The following is a 16,766-nucleotide window of genomic DNA, read 5'->3' on the forward strand; positions in this document are numbered from 1 at the left end:
AAAATGATGAAATGGCCAAAAATTATTTCATACGATTGTTAAAAAAGAGAGAACTCCAAAGATATAAATCAAAAATAAAAAAAAGGTTAATAGGAGAGTTCAAGTACGAAAGTTGTAGTGCTATAAAACCTATGGATATAGGTAAAAGTTCCCTGTGTTGGGAAACAAAGCAACTTGGAGGATTATCTGCGACAATATCGCCCTTGATTTTAAGTTTGGCTCCTTACATAATGTCCAAGACAATACGACCGTTGCACTCTACTAAGTGCTTCTGTAAATAACTTCTATTATTACGGACGGTGAAGGAATGTTTCAACACAGACTGGAATTAAGGCTCCTGGCCTCTCGCATTGTCTATCTCTTTTTAATGACGTCAGAAGCGAGAAAATGCATGCTAAAAATTCTTGCGAAATACGTTGAAATAAAAATATATATCCATAAAGTAACACTCGCAATCCATTAAACAAATCTATAAGATATTCCGTGCACTCCTCTTTTGCTCTAACAATCAATAATTTGTCGTAAATTAACATGACACTATTCAACTTCTTAACTTATTTTTTCCCCTATTTCTATTCAAATTAATTTACAATAAATTATTGGATTGTTAGAGCAAAAGGGGAATGCACATATTTTACAAATTTGTTTAATCAATTGCAAGTGTTACTTCATAGATATATATTTTTATTTCAATATATTTCGCAAGAATTTTTAGCATACATTTTCTCGCTTCTGACGATTAAAAAGAGATAGACAACCCCCAAGAAGCAAAGTGACGTCTAAAGACGTCATTAAGATGTCATTAAGATATCATAGACGTCTTAATGACGTCTTAATGATGTTTTTAGACGTCATCTTGCTACCTGGGAATGCGAAGGGCTAGGAGTCTTAACATTGTTTTCAGAATTTTATGCCTTGTAATTCTTTCCTCCCAGTCTCGGTTACGAACAATCTTGAGGTCTATTTTGTAAAATTCTTGATGTCGTTTTATTTAGAATTACTTGTTACACTAAAGAGGATTCACAGATGGACCGAAACGCTTGATGTTTTACACTTTTAATGTTCAATAAATTACTTTGTTTCCCAACACAGGGAACTTTCATCTATATCCGTAGGTTTTATAGCATTACAATTTTTGTATATAAATTCCTATTAACCCTTTTTTTATTCTTTTATTTATTCCATATGATGTTTTGTTCTTTTTTGTTCCTTGTTCAAGATTTTCTTTCAGCGTATTTTCAATCTTTTGAAACATATGTGGACACAAGCGGAGAAGAGAAAATAATAGTAAAAGGATGGCCGGGGAGTGACAATGGTAACTTTTTCGTGGATAATGAAGAAGGGTCTTTTTAAAAAAAGCACCCTAACAAAACGGAACTTTCCGTTGCCATCTGTCGATGGAATTTTCGGGGAACGGTTGATTTTCTATTACCTATACTCTCTTTCTTTCTCACTTTCCAGTCTATTATTACAGAAGTCTAAGTGCAAGATTCAAATTCGGCCGATCTACGAAGAGAAGAGGCGTACAGGCTGACGTGAACGTTTCCATAGCGAACGTTGTGTATAATATTTTTGCACTTTCCAAACTCCACATACAAGATGTGTCCCAGTAAGCAAGGAACATTAAATTAACGCTTAGAAACGTTGACTTCATGTGCATTGTTTGGACATTTTTTGATAATATTGCATTTATATTTTTCACATGTTATTTTGTGATGATTTTTCTGAATATTAAATGTTTTAAAAACATTACAGAAAATATATTTTTCAAATTTTACTTTAACATTTATTTGAGATCAATGTAACATCTTAAAAATATTTCTGCCGATTAAAACGTTATAGCAACCCAAATATTAAACATTACATATTTGACAATATTATAGGTTCTTCAATATCATTGTAGCAATGTTGTATTAATGATTTCTTGCTTACTGGGGTGTGTGTATATTCACCGTAACGATATCTCCTATATTTTTACCAGTTACAATAAACGAATAGAAAGAAGTTCTAGATGTAATTGATTAGTTTTTAAACAGCAACAAGATGCAATAATAAAAGTTTCAAAAACGTTTTCTTTTCATAAAAATATCAAGGTCATCTTCATGTTTTCTTCATGGATTCTTATCTTTTTTATTTGTAGTGTCGTAAAACAAATTCGACAGTAATTTATAATGTTATCTTTATTGCTATTTCACAGCAAAAAAGAGGACAGTAAAATAATGAAGAATTTTAAAAGCGTATGACACAAGCATGCAGAAACATAAGTCGAAATATCCTAATTAATGCAACACATAAAACTCTATTACAAAGGGCGAAGTTTTGTGTTATACAAAAATTGATTACATATTTCTAACGTCCTGAGCATCTAACATTATTCATTACATTCTAAACATTATCTTCTGTCTGTATTTTCACAGTTAAATATTGGTGGAAATAACATTATGAGTTACTATTGAATTTATATTTTGACCCTTTTTATAATATACTGCGAATAAAAAAGATGTTTCCATTAAAAAGATGTTTCCAAAAAGAATAAAAAAACCTTGATTTCTTTACGAAAACAAATGTTTTCAAAATCTTTATTGTTGTATTTTATTGTTGTTAAAAACTGATTAATCGTATCTAAAGTTTTTTTGCCCGATCATTGTAACTGGTAAAAAAAAATAGTGGACTTTATTATATCGAACACCCTCTGTTGTTATCTTTAACGAAGAAAAAGTAATTAAAAAATATCACTTATATCAACAGTGTTTAAATCTAATACAAAGCTTTTTTTAAGGGAGATGGTAAAGAAGCGCTATAGAATGTTCGTAGAACCACCACGAATGACGGTATACCCTTCGACTGATATCGAGAAGCATATTCAGGGATAGCGCTTTCGCGGAGAAGAAGTTAACATTTGTTTGTTTAATTATTTGCCCGATTGTGCGATCGTCTAAAGGCTACCTGGCTATTTACCGCGATACTCTGGATTGATGACGTCAAAAGTGAGGAAATTCATATCCAGAATTCTTGCAAAGCATATTGAAATAAAAAGAGACGTTCAAAAAATGATAGTCTAAAGACATCTCTAAAATACTCCGAACATTTTCCCTTTCCAATAATGAATAAATAATCATAAATTAACATGAACGTACAATTTTCTTTCTTAATCTACATTTCTTCATTGTTTTATTCACGTTAATTTTACAGTTATTTATTGATTGTTAGAGCAAAGGGAAAATGTTCGGAGTATTTTAGAGGTGTACTTAATTGATTGCTCCATTTTTTGGACATATTTTTTTATTTCAACGTAAGGTAAAAATATTAAACGTAACGTATACTGAATCCTAGACATTCTTATTATTTTAGTCTTGAAATATAAATATTTAAACTTTCAACATAAAATAATATACATACAAGTATTTGAGTATATACATACATTCTATATTTTGAAAGTTTAAATATTCATACTTAAAGATCAAAATAATAAGAATGTCCAGGATTTGGTATGTGTCCGAGTTTGATATTTTTACTTTACTTTGCAGCAATTTTGGGCATACATTTCCTCGCTCTTCTAACATCATAAATCAAAATGGCTGCAGCGAGTAGGCAGAAGCCTTTAGTAGCGGCTCTTAAATGTAAAAATGCCCAGCATTGCTCATGATTCTCGCGACGAAATTGCACGATCCAACTCCATATGGCGCAAACGTCTACAATGATAATTAATTATTTGTCTATAATATCGTTTCGTACAGATTCACGTTTCCTATTTTGAATAGAAAGCAACGTGATGCGCGTCGTAGTAGAATACAAATTTTCGTTCCTATCACAATTAGAATCTCCACGCGATAACAATAAAATGCCTAGCAAATTCCACTCAAACGTTCATGAACGTTCCGAACTCAGCTCGGGTTAGAAGAAATGCCCCCTGAATGATCAGTATCATCTTGCAATCTACGATTGAGCCTGTAAAACGAAATTTCACAAAGAAAATGCGACGCCACGGCGATATCCGCGCCGAGTACTTGCCAGCAGTGGCTGGACAGTCTATATGTTTGGTTGCTTCAACAACTCGCACAGCTCGACGACGATCGTATAGTCGTTTCGTGGTAAACGCAACCTCAGTAGCACAGTTCATTGGTGTTACATTGGCATATATTGGGCCAATATAGCCAATATGCAGTCAATATTGGTTATAAATAAAATATAAGTAAATTGCACAACATGATTGTGCCAATATTGGCATACATTGGAAGTAATATGTAGCCAATATAACGAATGAATTGTCAATATTCTATATTGGCTATAAAATGCAAGGCGTTTATTTTGCAATATTAGGGTCCAATTTGTAGCCAATATTGGTTTAATAAACTGTTGAAAGTTGTCGGAGATAACGAACGACGGACACATCTTTACACGAATGCAAGTTGCATCGATCGGCCTGATGTTTTGTGACGCTGCTCTCGCGATTTTTTGTTTCTCGGAGTCAAGGACGAGTCGGTACGATCTACGCTCAAACACAGATCAATTTAGCTTCTTATATGTATATATATATATATATATATAAATCTATATATATATAATATCAAGTATATTTATATTCTGTTGATTGGGAATACTAAAGGCACCTAATGTTTCGCTTAATGCTGTTCGCTCATTGACAATTAAACGACACTTCAAGCGCGTCCAGTTAGCGGTTTCGATACTTCCTGGGGAAGTTATTTTTGAAAAGTAACTGGTTACTATTGCTCATTAAAAAAAGAAATAACTCTTCATTACTTTGCATACGTAGCCATATTACGACTTATGTTTTTTACGATATACTGGCCGATTCTTGTCACGTGTATTCTGTTAGGTTGGTGCAAAAGGTTTGTCAAATAAAATAGAAATTTAAACCACCCAATTTCAAAGAACTCATCATTTTTACGAAATTAAATGAACAACACTGACTCGGTATTTTTTGAATACCCAACGAGGACTTCCTATTTCACTTTTGACATTCGCACTTCGCACGAGAATTCAATAGAAAAGTGACAAATCTTTCGTATCAACCTAGCACATGTGCATAGTAATGATTGTATTCGTTGCCGTTATAAAAATTGTGATTGCGCTACAGTTACTAACGGAATTAAAAGAAAAAAGAATAACATATCGCGGTCCGTTGTTATTCAAAATATAACAGCACACAAGTCGCGTCGGATTTCCAAACATTACGAGACCATCGTCGTTTGCGCATATGACAGTCAGTCGATTAAAGCGACTCGCGTTTTAAAGCTACACTCCTTACAAGCTAACATCAAGGGACGATCATCGAAGCTCTTGAGACTCGACTGCCCGGCGGGATATTTTTGATTGAGCGACTTTCTTCTCGCGCGATCAGCTATTCTACTATACCTTATGACAAAACTCACGATCACTCGCGCAGGCGTTATTTATACAATATACGAGGACTACAGATTTCGATTTCATCGAGTGGGTCGGATCATCCAGCTCTTTTTCCTCTTGAAACGCACTTCCGCGGTCCGCTGGCGACGCTAAAGCGGACGATCGCCCTTTTTGATCAAGAACTCATATCTTCACGGCAGGATGATCCGACGCGACGCACAATAGAGATATAAAATTCACTCGTCTATTGTACAATCATACCGATTCACTCGCGAAGAATACCTGCAGTCGACTCTCGAGGGCACTTAGAGGACAGACGTTCTACACGGAAAAAACAATTCTGTTGGTGTAACCGAATTTTCGGTTGCTCAGGGATCAGACAAAAATTCGGCTGTAGGAATAGAAAAATTCCTTTATGAGGCTTCTGTATAATCAATTGTTCTCAGCTGCCTCAACCGAGTTCTAATATCGTTGAATGTTCAGACGAATATTTTCGGTTGCGACAACAGAAATATTAGTTTCCGTAACATCGCTTCTAATCACCTAATTTTCAGTTGGTTCCTATTTGGTTGCACCAACTGACATTTTTTTTGCATGTATACATACAACTAACGTTATTAACAATCGTTCACGACTCTATCAGGCGGTACGCTATATCGTGCACGGTATATCGCACGCGGCTCAGAGCTTATGGACTCGTCCTTGCCTCTCGAAGTCACCTCGAGGATCCTCGTGGATCTTCGACGGGGCGCTCTATCAAAGTAGAGGATCAAAGTAAGAGATAGAAAAATACACGCGCGTGTGCGTCTACTCGATTGACGTGCCAACAGAGTTATTACATTTTTAATTATCGTGCTTGATTAACGATTCATATGAGCCAATTCAATTAAAGAACGCTTAATTGGCAACTGATTTCAACAAATACAATCGAAAACCGCTCCACTGATAATTGGAGACGAATTCAATGAATTCAATTAAAGATCGTTCGATTGACGATTGATAAAAACGAAAGGAATTGAAGATCGTTTAGTTAATTGAACTTGGCAAAATAAATTAATTTAATTAGTTAAAAGCCGTTTAATTGACGATGGAACTTAGAAAATTTAATTAAAAGACGTTCGATCGTTAATCAGACGTGCGTCTTTTCATTAAATTTGCTAAGTTCAATTGTTAACTGAACGATCTTTGATTTGTTTCACTCATATCAGTTGTCAATTAAACGGTTTTTAATTAAATCCACCGTCAATTGAATATTTTTTAGCTGATTTTGCTTGAATCAGTCATTAATTGTTTGAACTGAAACGTATTTGTTCAAAGCCAATTATTAAACTGAAAGAAATTTAATTAATATTTACACAACTCTGCGTACCAACCCGACGTTGCGAGGAGGGAAAGTACTCCCGGCCAATTAATTCGGTTAATTAACTCCGTAATCAGCTCGGCTGTGCGTGACAGGCGCATCCGCACTCGCGCGCACATTATAGCGAGAAGTCATCGTATGAATTTCCCGGGAGCTCCACAATGAACTGTACAACAGTTGCGAGAAATCTCTCATCTACGTCTACGGACGTAATTAACTAAACCGATTTCGTTCACTGCAGACATCGTATCAACTACTGCGTTTGTTTTCTCCTTTTTTCCCCTTTTTTCTTTCTTAAAGCTTACGTCCGAGAGCTCGTTTCGCTAGTGCTTAAGGTTCCTGGCTACTCGCCACAGCCATTTTGACTGACGACGTCAGAAGCAAGGATATGCATGCCCAAAATTCCTGTAAAATACGTCGGAATCGGAGTGATAAAAATATGAATTAAATTTTTCCCCCTCAATTCTATAATCGACCTGAATCAACGTATTTCAACTTAACTAATTGACGATTGACTCGAGCAAAATCGATCGAAGAATGTTCAATTGACGATTGACTTCAATGAATCGTCAATTATAAACAGTTTTTAATTAAATTTGTCAAGTTCAATTAATCAAATGATTCCCTTCAATTCTCTTCGTCCATATCAATCGCCAATTGGACAATCTTGAATTGAATTCAGTGAAATCAATCGTCAGTCGAACGGTTTCCAGTTGAATTTGTTGAAATCAGTCGTGAATTAAATGGTCTTCAATCGAATTGGCTCATATTAATCTATTAAACACGATAATTAATTAAAAATTAATTAATCAAGATATATCCGGAAAATGACACAATCGACACTTTCTTCTCAATCAATAAATAATCATAAAATTAACATGAAAAAATAACAAAGAAATGTAGATCAACTCGTTATTGGAAAGATGGAATTTGACGAATTTCTTTCTCCTTTTTTTTTGGTTATATTTTTATAATTTCTCTGAAACTTTATATATATATATATATATATATATATATATATATATATAATAATATATATAATAATATATATAATATATATATATAATAATATATTATATAATATATAATATAATATATATATATATATATATATATATATTATATTATATATTATATTTTATATATATATATATGTATATATATCATGATTCCGTGGAATATTGAGACTTAATAATAGCTAACAGAAAAAAATTCTGAAGATATCACAAAGATTTAAAGAGAACGAAATAGGGTCTCTCAGATCCCACCTTTTCGATAACGAGTTGAAAAGGAAGGTTGCACGTCACGTTAATTTTACGGTCGATTTATTGATTGTTAAAACAAAGGGAAAGTGAATTAAAGCAGAAGAGAGTGAATTAAAGCAATTTAAAGTACTTCAAAAGTGTGCTTAATCGATTGCAAGTCATTTTTTGGATGCATTTTTTTATTTCGACGTACTTTGCGGGAATGTTGCGGGTACTTTGGGCATGCATTCGCTCACTTCTGACGTCGTCAAGCAAAAATCCCGCGGGTCGAGTGGCCAAGAATCTTAAGATACTGGTTTGGTTTCGCAAACGAGCGAAAATGAAGCAGGAACGAATCCGGAGGAACTCGACGTGCTTCAACGCGCCGCTACGCGACGTGTTCCTCGCAGCCAGTTATTTGCACGACGCATAAGACGCTGCCTCTAGACGACGAATATTCCTCAAAGGTGAAATTGTATTATACAAGGTCGAGATAGAGATCTCAAGACTACGTCTACGCGGATTGTTTGCACATCTTTTACGTGATGTATACACGGTCATTTTTCATGTAGACAATATAAATTACGCAGGATATCGCAAGTTACATCGAGAAGTATAAAAAGAGGAGCAATAAAATTGTAAAACCGTTACTATGTATGTTACTATAATTATAAACGTAACGTTTAAGAGAGATGAGAAATTGTCTAAAATGTTCACTTCACTACGTGACAGATTAGTGAATCGATTTTCTGTATAAATAAAAACGTAACCAGAGGATGTCGCGTGGACTGACTTGCTCAGGAAACAATGTTCACAGATTATCGGGATTCTAAAGGTTAAATGAAAGCATAAACTTTTTTCAACGAGTTTTTGAGCAAATCACATGTTCTTTAAGCGACATCCGCAGATTATTCATACGTAGTCTACGTAGATGACATCTCATACATAGTTTACGTTGTCTACACGCAGACATGGAGTAATATAATTCACGCTTAAACATCCAACCCTGATTATATATCTGTTCAGCTACTGAATCTTCACCGCACGCGTGCGTGTGTGTATGTGTGTGTGTAAGTGTCATTCATTTACGCCGCGTTCGTTTAACCCTCTATTGTCGTGTGCAACTTTCACAGAAGTTCTGCGATCGAGTCTCTTTCCTTCGCTCGCTGACTTTGGTGACTTCGAAGCGTTACAACACGGGAACGCTCGCTCAAGCTTTGTGACTTCGCACGGACTTAGAAGTTTTCTCTTTCATGCTTGATCCCTCGCTACGTATTGAATGTCTCCTTGAACCTTCGATACATAGCCAAATGCCGAAACGCAATCTGCTCAATAGAGGGTTAATGTCTGTTCCTATCGCATTTATTTGATTACTGTACACCACACTCGTTGAATACATTCGCATGTGATTCTCCTCGCGAGAGACTCCGACGCGAGTTTACGCAACAAGCCTCACTACAACGTCGGATGCAATTAGAACATTGGACTGTGCGAATAAATGCTGTTACCTGTCGAGGCGCGGGCGCTTCGTAAACGCGAGTAAAGGTGCCCGCAGAGCCACTTGCTTACTTACGCTTGTAGTTCAAGCGATCACTTCTACAAGAGAGTTATAAAAACGCTATGAAAAGCTCTTACACACGATCGAAGTCACTTCTTGAACGCTAGAGAATGCAAATCGGATGCCTCGTGGTAAAAGCGAACAAGCACTCGCACGTGGTGAGTTAAGATATGTTTTGGTTTCGAGGCTTTTACTTGAGAACATTCACTTTCGCTTCGGCATCGAGAGAGCATCGCTCGACTTTCAGTCGCGTAGCTGTCCGTTACATCGTTCGTATGTCAACAGCAAGGTTGCGAGCAATTAATTACTTTTTCTATTAATTATCGTGACGACCGATATGAAGTAATTCAATTGAAGACCATTTAATTGACAATTGATTTCAACTCAATTAACGACCGTTCAATTGACGATTGATATGAGCAAAAGGACTTAAAGATCGTTCAATTAATTCTTCTTCTTCTGCTTCAAATTATAACTTGTAGATATTATCGATATTAGCCAGTCATATTAAAAAACGATTATATTAGAAAACCTTGAAAAGGCCAAGTAATACAACGGAGAAAGATTGTATCCTTTCAATTAATAATTGAATTTAGCAAATTTAATTAAAGGTTCTTTATTTAACGATTGAACTTAGCAAATTTCATTAAAGGACGTTTAATTGACGATTCATATGAGCAAAATTTAATCGATTCAATCGGCAATTGCTTTGTGACGACTAATATACTCAGTGCTTCTTTCAATGCAGGTCCTACTCAATCATTGGCATTTTTCACGAGGCCAAGATGAATATTATTCTCTGAATATTATTAATATATATTATATATATAATATTAATAATTGTAATATATTAATAATATTAATTATATATTAATTATATATTAATTATATATTAATATATTATATTATATTATATTAATATATTATATAATATATAATATTATTCTCCTCTGAATATTATTCACAACCAATTGCAAATTTGAGATGCTCTTCGATTGAACTTGCTCATACGAATCGTTAATTAAACGTCCTTGAATGAAATTTGCTAAGTTCAATCGTAAATTAAACGACCTTTAATTAAATTTGCTAAGTTCAATTGTCAATTGAACGATCTTTAATTCCTTTCGTTCATATTAATCGTCAATTAGACGGTCTTTAATATAATTCATTGAAGTCAATCGTCAATCAAACATTCCTCTGTTGATTTTACATGAATCAATCGTTAATTAGTCAAATTGAAACATATTTGCTCAAATCAATCATTAAACTGAGAAAAACTTTAATTTCTACAACTCTGGTTAAGGCTCCTGGCCCCTCGCATTTTCTGTCTCTTTTTAATGACGTCAGAAGCGAGAAAATGCATGCTAAAAATTCTTGCGAAATACATTAAAATAAAAAGATATATAAAAATATATCCATAAAGACTTGCAATCGATTAAACAAATTTATAAGATATTTCATGCACTCTCCTTTTGCACTAACAATCAATAATTTGTCGTAAATTAACGTAACAATTAATCTTCTTAACCTATTTTTTCGCCTATTTTTATTCAGATTAATTTACAATAAATTATTGATTGTTAGAACAAATGGGGAGTGCACGGAATATCTTACAAATTTGTTTAATCGATTGCAAGTGTTACTTTATAGATATATATTTTTATTTCAACGTATTTCGCAAGAATTTTTTGCTTGCATTTTCTCGCTTCTGACGTCATTAAAAAAAGATAGAGAATGCGAGGGACCAGGAGCCTTAACAGCATTAGTGTCGGCTTGACGAATACGAGTGATCCTCGATGGCATACGACAAATGTGAGCATGGTAGCGCGCGTGCGGAAACAAACGAGCGGTATCGCGATGACGTGCTCGACATGATACATGACGGCGGTCTTTTCGTTACGTGAAACGATGGAAAGTTCGTACGTCGGGAGAGAAAAGGCGAGAGTAATGTGCTCCGAAATTGAAGTGTCGTCACTTGGAGGTGCGAAGTGAGAGAAAACCAAAGATTCTGTTACACTACAGAACAATCTCTACTATATGTTATGCAGTAATATTACACAATATCCTCGATACAACTATAAATCGATATAGTAAATCTATATTTCGTATTAAATACCAGAGTTGGAGTCGATCACCAAAACTTGCCTCTCTATTACGCGTTATAATTATTGCTTACTTTATGGATACTAGAGTGAGTCTGCTTATTTGTTTTCTTTCTTCTGCTGTTCTTTATACAATTCTTAGCATAAAATGAGAAGACAAACTCTTCGATCGGACAGAACACCACGCTACTATTTGTCGCACGCGATTAACCATCACCCTGTATTTATCGAGCGAACGCTCCGTCGCCTGAAATAACTGCGCCAACGAAACTGCGCGGGCAGAGAACAAAGAAACGGGAGTCACAAAAATCGAAAATACATATATACATACATGTGTGTGTGTGTGTGTGTGTGTGTGTTTGTATATCTGACAACAAGTCGCGGATATATAGAGCGGACGATCCCGAAATCACCAGATGTTCCTTCAGTCACGATAGTTTCTTGTCAAATTCAAAAAATTCGGAAGCGACGCTTTCCGACGGTTGCGTCATGCGTCAGTCTAACCATCACACAATTTTATTCCGCAGAAAATTCGCAAAAGAGATCAGTTCGCCAAATGTCTCGAATCGTTTATCATTACGGAATCTCTGCGATATCACTCGGGAGACGCGGACCTCGTTGAGTCGCGCGAAGAAACCGCGACGAAAGACACATTCGATGGTCTCGGGCTGCTGAGTGCACCACAAACCGCCGGCGAGAATTTAACATTTGAGTATGAGGGAGTTAAGAGAAGGGGGGCAGGTAACAAGGTCAGGGACAGGCGCTGCAGTTGGGGCGGGGCGGGGGTGGCGAAGAGATTACAAAATGCAATTATCACGAATGTAGACTACCTCACATACATCGTCCACAGAGAGAATACGAAAAAGTATAAAAATATAGGGATCAATAATTATTAATTAGTCGCGTTTTACAGCGTAAAAGTAGTCTCTTGTGGTGCCGTTAGTAGCATAATAGAAAGATCAAGAAACAAAATCCTCTTTTTTTTCTCCACTTTTTATCCTCCTCTCCGTCGCGCGGCTTTCTAAGGCCGGCGATCTACGAGAAATGTATGCGCGCGCGCGAAGTATAACAAAAGCCATCTTCGTTTCTACGCCGCTAGCTTTGTCTTATCTTTTGTACAGAGGGCTAAACCCGCGCGCTGTGAGCGCGCACGCAACACACGCGCGGTCGTGTATGCCGGAAGAGAAAGTGACAAATGCCCACGATTGCACACGTAGAGCAAGGAAACGGAGACGAAGAGATGATAACGAGGGCAGAAGATAAATGGCAAAAGTGTCTGGCGCGCGGGAGATCGCAGAAGAAGAGAGAACGCGTCTGCCTCTGGTCTTCAAAGGTCGCGGATACCATCTTGTACCATTTCCTTGTGCGCTCTTGCTCCTCTTTCGCTTCTTCCTTTCCTTCTCTTCTTTCGGATAGATAATCCCCAACAGTTTTTCACATACACAAACGCATTATCCCTATTTATTCAGATTTTGTGTACGCGTGTGTCTACTCCTTGCGTGCGAGTCCCTTATAGAAAAATGTAACTTTGTCTGATCGATACAACACAGAGACAGAAGAGCCCCAGTGCTCTCACGGCCACTACGAAGTTCAGCTTCTCTGCTGTATTTTGCAGGAATCTTTCTTCTTCTTCTTCTATGTGAAGATAAGAGGAACAACGCTGTTTCTTCTCAAAGCGGTATGTTCAAAGCGGTTCCGTGTTCGCACTCTTCCTTTACCTGAGACAGCGCAGCCACTTGGGCAGCATGGCCGCGCATCTCAAGTAATCTCAAATGGAGCCGCTGCTGTCACCAGGAAACACCATCATGTTCTCGGCCCCGTACGACGGCGTCGGCGAACTCCTGGCGTCCAAGGACGCCCTGCTGGCGGAGCTGAAGCTGCTGGAGCTTAGGTCCTCGTAACTGGCCGCCGACTGGCTGCCACCTGAAACACACATCGACTGTCAGTGAAGAGTGCAAGAGAGAGGAGGAGGAGGTAGAAGACTCTGTCGAGCACCAGAGTCGTCGCGTTTTCAACCCTAGAACTCACTGGGGTGACGATTTCGTGGACTATCAAAAGACTGTAGGAGACGCGAGAAACGTACGTATATATCTCAAAGGTCGACCGTTTCACTTCGTGTCACTTTTCAGCGTGTTCCGCGGTCTTTTCCGTCTCAAACTTCAATATTAGGTGCTCATTACTTATTGTAAGGTAACTGCCATCGCGGGGGACAGCGTGTCTAGTGGGAGATCTAACTTTCGTCTCGGTGTCAAGTTGGGAGACGTTGCCTTCTTACTTCGTATGCGTGAAATTTACTCACCCCAGTGTTCCAGGGTTAAGCAGAATCGCCGCGCTGCGCTGAAGAGATTTAAGAGCTCGTGCGGGTCATTATCTCACGTCATTGGTCTTAAGGGTGAAGTTGCGCGAGCAAGAGCTTTTGGCAGATAACGACAAACGATCCTACTTTCCCTTTCTTCGGTGCGGAACGCATTCGAGACGCATGTCGGAAAATTGGAAAGTTCACGAATTAAAGTCCCTTGTACCTCGCAGCGACCAAGTTAAATTTGTGAGTTTGTGTCAGAAGCGAGGAACGACATACTGACGAAAGTTGCGTGCCATTTTTAAGTAAAGATAAATATAGACGAAAAAACACTTCAGATTGTTTGAACAGACTTGCAAAATTATCCTTTTCCCTTGACGATTAATAAATAGTCGTATAATAAATGGCAAAATAAGGCATGCACAGATTCACTTCATTATTTCTCTTACATTATTTCGTTTTACTATTTATTATACAACTATTTATTGATCGTTAGAGGAAGGGGATACCTTTCAGACAATTTGACAAGTTGCTCCAGCAATCTCAAATGCTCTTTCGTCAACATTTATCTTTCAGAAATGGCACGTAATTTTCATCAGCCTGTCATTCCTCGCTTTTGACACGAATTCGACGTGGTTGACGAGACACAAGAAATCTTAAGAAATATCGTACGAAAGTAAAATTGCGAGTTATAAGAAAAATATTGTATTCTATGAATATTCTAGACACGAAGAAGGAAATATTCTACAAAGAGGGAAAAAGATATCTGCTTTCTTTTTTTTTTGGTGAACAAAAATTTCCGGAGATAAACGCGATGTCGTTCGAGATACGATCGTTGGAAACTGCATTCTCCGCTCTATTGTGATTTCACGCGATGCGCGCGGGAGCGATTCTAAAATAACTACGTTCTTAACATAGCGATTAATCGATTCAGGGAATCTAAATGCGGCCTTGATATAACGGTCGCTCTCGCGGACCGCTACATCAAAATTCGCTTTGTGTTTAGTGCTGTGTGCAGTGCTGAGAGCGCTTGTCTCGTCTCGATAGAGTTGGTGAACGTCGAAATCGAGAGCGTCTCGACTCGCCCTGATGTGCCTGCAGTGAATGTCGGGGGTCTCGTTGACAATCTGAGAACACTATCTTCAATATGCGTGTCAGACATGACATTGTATAATTACATTTGAGAGCGTATGACACACAGTACTATAATGTTGCGCTTCTACTGATTTATAAACAAAGTTGCGTATAAACAAGTGTACATTGTAGTAAGATAAGAGTACTGCTGCCTGGACACGTTATCTTGATCTTTAAATACGAACATTTGAACTTGCTATGTATAGAATGTATTTCATATCGAAAGTTTAAATATTCATTGAAGATTAAACTTGAAGACTAAAATAATAAGAATGTCCACGATTACAATCTTCAAATGTAAGCATTTTAACTTTCAACATAGAATATACTATATACACATACTGAGTTTAAATATTTGCACTTAAAAACAAGAATAATAAAAATATTCACGATTGTAGTCTTTAAATACAAGTGTTTAAACTTTCAACGTAGAGAATACATATACATATATTCTATACTGAAAGTTTAAACATTTGCACTTAAAGACGAAAACAACAAGAACGTTCAAGATTATAGTCTTTAAATATTTACGAAACTTTTTCTACAGAATATATATATATATATATATATATATATATATATATATATATATATATATATATATAATAAGTACATGTATCCTATATTGCAATTTTACATATTCGCATTTAAAGATCAAAACAAAAGAAGTATTAGGATTAGACACGTGTCCGGGAACTGGTGCTTTTACCTTATATTATGAAACATAATCGCACACATCGAATTTATACGCAATCACATTTTCAGCAGACACACCGAGAACCCCGAAGAATTCTCAAGACGTTCTCGATTCGAGTAGAAAGAGTGACTAAGTGTGCGATGTAATTACAGGCCTAGGTAAAAGTATTATATACGTAACCATAAATATATATGTATATATTACGCGCTTATAAAAGCGTCGAAATTAAGAGGACGAGAAATTTTCTCAAGAAAAATAGCATGCGTATGCGTATGGCTGTATACTTTTATTTTCGTTTTGTCGTTTTTGTCTTTTTTTTGTTATATTTTATGTATCATATAGCAACTGCTCGTAGTGAAGCGTTTCTTCCGCGAGCTAACATCTCGCACGTCTCTCAGGCGTGTGTCAGGATATGATTCTTTTTGTTTCTTGTGTATTTGTATGTATGTATGTCTATGTGTGTGAATGTGTGTCTCTCTATCTGTCTTGTGTTTATGTTGTGTTGCTTCTTTTGTACAATTATCATTACAATTAGAGTATATTGTTAGTGCATTTTACAATACATTCCGGCGTGTTTCCGCCACAATAGATCTTACACCGTGGAAGAAAACAGCATCGCGCGCGCTTCGTTCGCGCTTCCTTTTTCTCGTTCTCGTGGACGATTCTTCCCCTCCCCCCTCTCGATTAATATCGACAAATTAACTGAGATCACGCCGAGCGATTGCGTTTAACATCGCCCAATCTAACGAGAGAAAACAACAGGGTGGGCGCCCCGCCGAGAAAATCCCGCGGGCGCGCGCACACACAAACACACACGAGCGCATTTTTTACTCCGTACTGTGTAAATAACGCTAAGCTGCATAATAGACGGGTAACGGACGTGTCGAGTAACGTCCTTCGTTTGCACTTTGCTGGGAGAAAGCCGTCGCGATCGAGAAGCACCATGAACTCTGAGAAGGGATGCTGCGATTACTTTACATGATGATCCTTCAATGACTGATCACG

This window comes from Odontomachus brunneus, unplaced genomic scaffold, assembly GCF_010583005.1.
Source record: "Odontomachus brunneus isolate Ranch 3 - 2012 unplaced genomic scaffold, Obru_v1 Obru_scaffold_040, whole genome shotgun sequence".
Taxonomy (NCBI): Eukaryota; Metazoa; Arthropoda; class Insecta; order Hymenoptera; family Formicidae; genus Odontomachus; species Odontomachus brunneus.